Genomic DNA, 7,101 nt, shown 5'->3' on the forward strand with positions numbered 1-7,101 from the left:
TATTTGAAAGAATGAAAATATAACAGTTTTATTACATACTTCAACTTTTACTTTTGTCTGCACTAGAAATACTTGGTCCGCTAAGTTAAACAAGTGGATTTGCAAAATTATTCTTATATCTTATTTCAGGCCGGAAAATCCATAATGAAATAAGGTCATCCAAACCAAATATACTTTTTGCATCATACTATCACCCACACTACCTTTGGCTGAGCATCACTCAAATCGTACGTCTGTATTTCTGACCCATATATTTGAGCAAACAGGAAACTTTCAATGGGTAAAAATAGCAGAAGTACCTCATTCTCTTTGCTTATTCCTATTTCTCTTTTTTGCCCGAGAATGAAAAACATATGTGGAAGACCTTCAGTCACATACTTCAGAAAACATAAACTATAGGGGTTATGAATTAGAAAACTGCTGACCTACTCCTCAAACTTCTAGGATATCTAATTATAGAAAATTGTGAAGTAAACATTTTTTCTCCCCTTGGGACCAGAAGGAACAAAATCACAGTTCTGAACAAAAACATCATATAGCTTGTAATATATACACTACTAATGACATAGTTCACTAAAGCCAAAATTCTTAATTTCCAAAGCATATCTAGAATGATAAGTAACAACAGAATCAGGGGCATATAGCGATATTTGAGTCCACTCTGCTGATAAGAGAACCTGAACTCAAGAATGTTCCTATATTATTAATAAGGAAGAAATTTAGAGAATTCAAAGTTCACAACCTACCCAACTTCTGAATTGCTTCTATTGAGATTTTATGGTGTGAGATGGTTAAAACAGGTCACCGTCCAACACACAAAACTCAGCTAGATGCCCAACATTTTTTGGTGCTTAAATAAAGCCAAGGCTGAAGTTCCAGCCACAGCTCTTGAAGATGAATACTTCTGTATAAGGGATATCAAATAGCTAGAGATGCTTAAATTCATCATCATGGCTAGGCTTTGCGAACGAAGATTTAGGAAGGCTCTATCCACGTTTGTTACAAGCACGCTGGTGGCTAAGGAGGCCAATATGAGATAGACATGTCCGATTGCAAAAGGCACAGCAGAAAGACTCCTTAGGTGGTATATTCTGCAAGACATGATTCTTTCTGCGTTGTCTTTTCTACTGGAGAGTGCTTAAATTAGGAAGGTGTTTTTTCAAGGAGATTGGGAATAACACATGAAGGTCTTAACAGGCATTGTTTCAAGTGGTCCATCTATCTTACAGTGTTATGACTGTTTTGTTCACAGAAAATCTACTGCATAAAGTATTTGCTTTGAAAGGTGTGTCTGGGACTAGGGCATAGGGGGATGTTCACCTTTCTCTGGAAGCTGTGCTGTGTGCCAGATGAAACTCCCATATAGGAAAAGATTCAGATTTTTTATGGAACTACTGAGAACAGGGAAATGAGAAGACTTTTCAATTTATAATGAACAAGCTTCCCCTAAAAGAACTGACATGTAGGCATAGAAGATTCTCCTTGGCATCAAGACACTGCTTATTGTGTTCTAAATTTTAATGTATAGTTAAAAATTGTTCACTGGACACAAAAAGAGTTTTTAATTTTTGAACATCAGGAAATACAAAATTTCATTGCTTGCTTTCCTAGAGACATAGACTTAACTTTGACAATGACAACATAAAACATACAGTAGTCAAAGTGAAAAATTAAGATTTCTTATCTAAACAAGGTATTTTTCTTGAATGGGCTTGGTCAAGTATGAGTTGCTGAGGTTGGTTGGGGAAATTAAATTCGTGCAGTCTGTATTATATATAAAGCCAGATCCTTCTGTGTTTAACATCTTTGGATTAAGAAACCCCATGAAATTCTCCTATTTTTGAAGGCCTGAGTTCCAGGATTTATCTATGTGAACTCCTGTTGCATCTGCTGTGGGTTTTGCGGCTATATAGAATGTCAGAAAGAGTAGATGAGATGTCAGGCAGAGATGTCGCACCATTAAGATGTTTTCTGTTTCAGTTGTAAGCTTGTAAGGAGGACTTTGCTTTGACCTGTCTTGAGATGATCTTCTGCCTGTGATGTTGGACAGGTCCACACATCAATGCCTTATTCTGAAGGCTGTCAATAAAAACAGATGGATGAGTGCTTAATGCTGACCATCTCAGCTCCCATGCTTTTTTTTTGAAATTACTTGTGTAAGCAGAGACCCAGAGGTGTTTAGCAATCTAATCATATTCATGAAGAATGAGAAATATGGGCACTTTGGAGCATTTACCCTACAGGAAAAATATTAAGGATTAAATTGCAGCAACAGCAGAAGAGTAGGGAAAGTCAGAGAAGACCAAATATACTAAAACTTTAAGTCTGCAGTGGCCTGAGGTAGAAGATGAAAGTCAAAGAAGAGTGAGAGATGAATACTTCAAAGCAGTTCAAGACACAAGTAGCAAAAGTCAAGGGGAAGCTAAGATGCAGCTAACAAAAGACATCAAGGTTAATAAGAAATCATTGCAAACATAGTATGTATTAGTGTAAAGAAGGTAAAAGAACAGGAATTGTCCCACCGTGGAGGAAGAATGTAGTATGAAGAGAAATGGAAAAAGCAATACTTTTAAAACCTATGTACCAATCATTAATGTGGTTAGCTCTGTTATCACAGCAATGACAAGAAAAAAGGAAGTGCTTAGATAAAAGACTTTGTCTGTAATGACTCTATTTTGTAAATTTTGTAAAAATTTGATTGTTGTAATCATCTTATGAACTCTGCCCCTGAATATTCACAGAATTGTTTGAAAGGATCTCAGAATTGTTAGCCATTGCTTTTGAGAAATGGTACAGAACAAGTGGCTACCAGATGACTGTAAAAAAAAAAGCAAATTAAAAGGTCTCTTTTAAAAAGGGACCTTCAAAAAAGTGTGTTGAAAAAGGATCAGAAAATGAAACTCGTTTTGTTCTACTCTCAATTTCTAGAAAACACAGCAACAGGGAATTTAGCACACTATGTCTAAGTATCTGGAAGATACCAAAAAGATGCAAATCGTATCAAGTCAAAATCCTTTATGTGGATGAAGTAATTCTTCTGCTCTCTTCAGTGGTATTCTAGTGTTCTAGACATTGACAACAAAAAACCATGTAGCTAGATCTGAAATATTCAATGGGATAATAAAGTGATCAGAGATCTCAAAACCATGGTATAAGATTAAAAGAACAAGGTAAAATGGTAATGAACAAATCACAGGGAGGAAATACAGAGTGCGATTACAATAGTTTCCAATATGGAAAAAACTGCTGAAAGGAGGAAGACAGTAATTTGTTCTTCATGCTTTTGGTGAATAGGATTCACCACAAATTATAAGCCTAAATTGCAGCAAGATCAGCTTGTTTCAGGTGTTGGAAACCTCTTCTGAAGTTAGACTAGCTAAACTCACTGACATAGATTAGTGTGGAATTTCTGCCACTGACAGACCCCACCAATGGTGACTCTGTGGTCTAAAAATAGATTTAGATCGACATCTGCCAGCAGTGACAAGGTATATCTGGTTTTGCTTGTGGGCAATGGGATATCTAGATGTTCCTATGGGACTCCCTTCAACATAAATTTTTAAAACTATTTTAACTGCAAGGACTGTGTTATTATATTTGAATAAACTTAACTCCATGCTTTAATGCCTTAAGTGAACACATTCTTCATTTGCAGGAGGTGAGTAAAGCACTTCTGCAGACACAACGTTCAGGGAACAAATTTCTTTCTATTTCCTAGTAATTTCTCAGCATGTTTCTTCCGTTTCATCATTAACCTATACATACAAACTTTCCTTTCAATATATCTCTTGGTGCTTATTTTACATAATTCCAACACCTTTTCATATAACATACAGATGTGTACACAAAATACATATTTAAATGTATACTCCCTCTTTTTTCATCTCTCCATCCTTTTCCTTGTGCAACATCCATATTGCTTACACCAATCTTGTAACCTACAAGTATATTACCAGCTACACCATCTTCCTTGCTATCTCCCTGTAGGATCCATCAGCTAGTCAGAGGTAAAGCAACGTGAATATTTATGATTCTAAATTATTAAGTCCTAATATTTGAAATTTTTATATTACTAAAAACTAAAAAAAAAGATAATATTTTAAAATCAAGAAGAAAGACATTTTTATTAATAACAGCAGTGCTTCCTGACTGGACAGTGATGAAAAGAGCTATGAGGCAGTTTCTAAACTCTAAGTTTAAAATTATGTACCTGCTACCATTAGTATTATTATCTTATCACTGTTGCACTGATTCCCTGTCACATCTTAAAGATGCTAATGTAAGGCACATAAGGATGTAAGAATATAATTTCTGTGAGAAACATATGTACATTTAAAGTAAAGGAAAGAATATTTCTCAAGATACATATGTCTAATTTTTGAAGAGAAGTGAAATTATCAGGGAAAAAAAGAAAACTTCTTAGTTTTGTATCTTCAAAATGCCATTTCAATCAAGTATCATTTTTTGTGTGCTTGAATAAATGGAATTACCAACTTGTGTAAAGTCCTTGATCAGAATGAGGCTCTTAAACCAATTATGTGGAGATCAGAGTGCTTAAAATTATAAGGAATACATTTAGAATTATTAAAGGCTTCAAATAGCTTGGTTCAGGCAAAATTACATATAATTGATCATTAGTATGTGTTGTCAGTGGAAACTGCAGTCATAGGTGTTGAAGATCACTTTTTAGACAAATTGCAGTGAAACTTTTGTAAAACCCGAACCACAGCAGAGCGTCCTTTTCTAAGGATTTTTACTGAATGCAAATCCTAGCCACTTCTATTCCTCTTCTAAGTATGGAAAGATGCACCATGAGTTAAAGGTACTAACTAATATTATCTGGATGAAAATGTCAAACACAGATGAAGCAAAACCAAAATAAATTACCTTGATTGCTAGGTAAGTGGAAACACAAATTCAGGATTGGGATTCTGTTAAAAAAGCTTAAATAAGTAATTCTTAAAAAAAATAAATTATTAGCTTTATGGAGAAATTTCTTCTTTGCCAAAGGGCAATGCAATTTGTAAAAAATTAACATTAAGACTGACAAATACAAACTGGATTGTCAGAGAATGATTGTATAAAGGACTGACTCTATAACCCACTCTGAGAATAACATGACTGTTTTATTGATTCTTATTTAGCCTCTGTACAGTTCCTCTATCCCTTTGCTTTGTATTTTATGATTCTTTTATTACAGAATATAATATCATTCTGGATAGGCAGCATTTTCAGAGATAGGCACATAAATCCTAATCTGGCAATCATCCTCTGTATCTGTCAGACTGGTGACAGGATTTTCATTGATTTTAGTGATGCAGGTTTAGAAAAAAAATGGCATGTATTATGTACTGTATGATGCAGGTTAGTGGATTTAATTAATACTTTACTATATGTGTGTAGTTACAGTTTATGACCAAAATCAAAACTTTCTGAAATCAGTTACAATCTCATAATCACATCTCTTTTTGCATGAAGTGTCATTTTTCTGCTTATCGGATCTGAGAATCTCTTGATGGACTTTTCCTTAGTTCCAAGTCTGAAAGTAAATAACTTTTTTTACCACAGAAAACACTTTCAGCTACTACACTAGGAGTGTTCTCTTAACATACTTGGCAACCTCGTGGTGGGTTAGTTTTGGCTAACAGCCAAATGTTCACCCAGCTGCTCACAGCCCTCTCCCTTGTAAGACAAGTATAGGAAGAACTGCAAGGAGAAAGCTCATGGGTTAACATGAAAGCAGGAATACTGTTTACCAATTACTGTTGCTGACAAAACAAACTTGACTGGGAGTTTAATTTCTTGCCAATTAAAATAAAAGTGTAATAGCTAATTTGAGTAGTGGGAAACAAGATGATGCACGTTAAAACAACACCTTTTCTCCCCCATTTCCCCAGGCTCAACCTCATTCCACACTCTTCTTCCTGACCAGCACAGGGGGAATTGAGGGAGCGTACAGTCAGTATGTAAAAGTTTCTGCTCACTGCTCCCTACTTCTCACACTTTTCCTCTGCTCAAGCATGGCTTTTCCATGGGCTGCAGTACTTCATGACAACGTGCTCTGATGTGGGCTTGCCACAGTTCCTTTGGGTCTATCCATTTGCCCTGGCACGAGTCTTCCAGGGTCTGCAGTGCTCTTGCCATGGAGAGAACCACCTCCTCTCTCTCTGACCTTGGTGTTCCCTGTTTTTTCTCACCATTTCTCTTCCCACCTTCTCTCTTCACACAGCATTGTCTGCCCTTTCTTAGCTATGCTTTCACAGAGGCACCACTAGCGCTGCTGAAGAGCTTAGCTGTGGCCGGCAGTGTCTCCACTGTGGAGCTGGCAGGAATCAGCTGTTCCCATGCCGGGGGAGCCCCACACCTCTTCCCACCCTTCAGTCCCTGTCCCACTCCCTCTACCGAAACCTCGCAACACGCAGCTAATACAAACCTAAAAAGCAGAGTGCTACTCAAGTCTAGGGAACAAAGCTAACATTACAAAATTAGATGAATTAGGTCAACAGGATAGCAGATGGAACTCAAAATTAAATATGGAGTCAGCTATGCTGAAAAGGTACTTGAACTATTTATGCACCTTGCTCATTCCTAAATTACATTTAACTAATTTGGGAAAGCAACCAGATGTCAGTGAAGGCTTTGAGTTAACATATAGCTGCTGTTTAAAAGACAGAAGCCAGAAAGAGAGCAGAGTACACGATCCTTGCAAAATGGGTAACACGGGCAGGCGGCACCGCATGTGCCTCCAGCAGCGCTCAGAGACGACCTGCGAGCTTGCGACTCTCCTTGCCCCGAAGGCGCGGGAAGTTCTATCTTATCGTGACTGCGAGTTTTGAAAGATCATGTCCATCTAAGGATTTTGGCAGACCCAACTCGGGGTACGAGGTGCCAACGCAGCTGCAGAGAAGTGCCGGCGGCTTCCACCGCCACCCGGAGGGGCCGCCGGCACAGCGCGGCTCCTGTGGGGTCAGGAGGGGCGCGGCAAGGCTCGGGCCGTGCGGGCAGCCTCGCTGCCGCTCCCGACTGCCCGGAATGCTCCGCTCCGCTCCGGACGGGGCTCGGCGGGAGCGCGCCCGTCCCGGTGCGGCGGCGGCGCGCGGG

The sequence above is a fragment of the Neopelma chrysocephalum genome, unplaced genomic scaffold, assembly GCF_003984885.1.
Source record: "Neopelma chrysocephalum unplaced genomic scaffold, ASM398488v2 Primary Assembly neopelma1_42, whole genome shotgun sequence".
Taxonomy (NCBI): domain Eukaryota; kingdom Metazoa; phylum Chordata; class Aves; order Passeriformes; family Pipridae; genus Neopelma; species Neopelma chrysocephalum.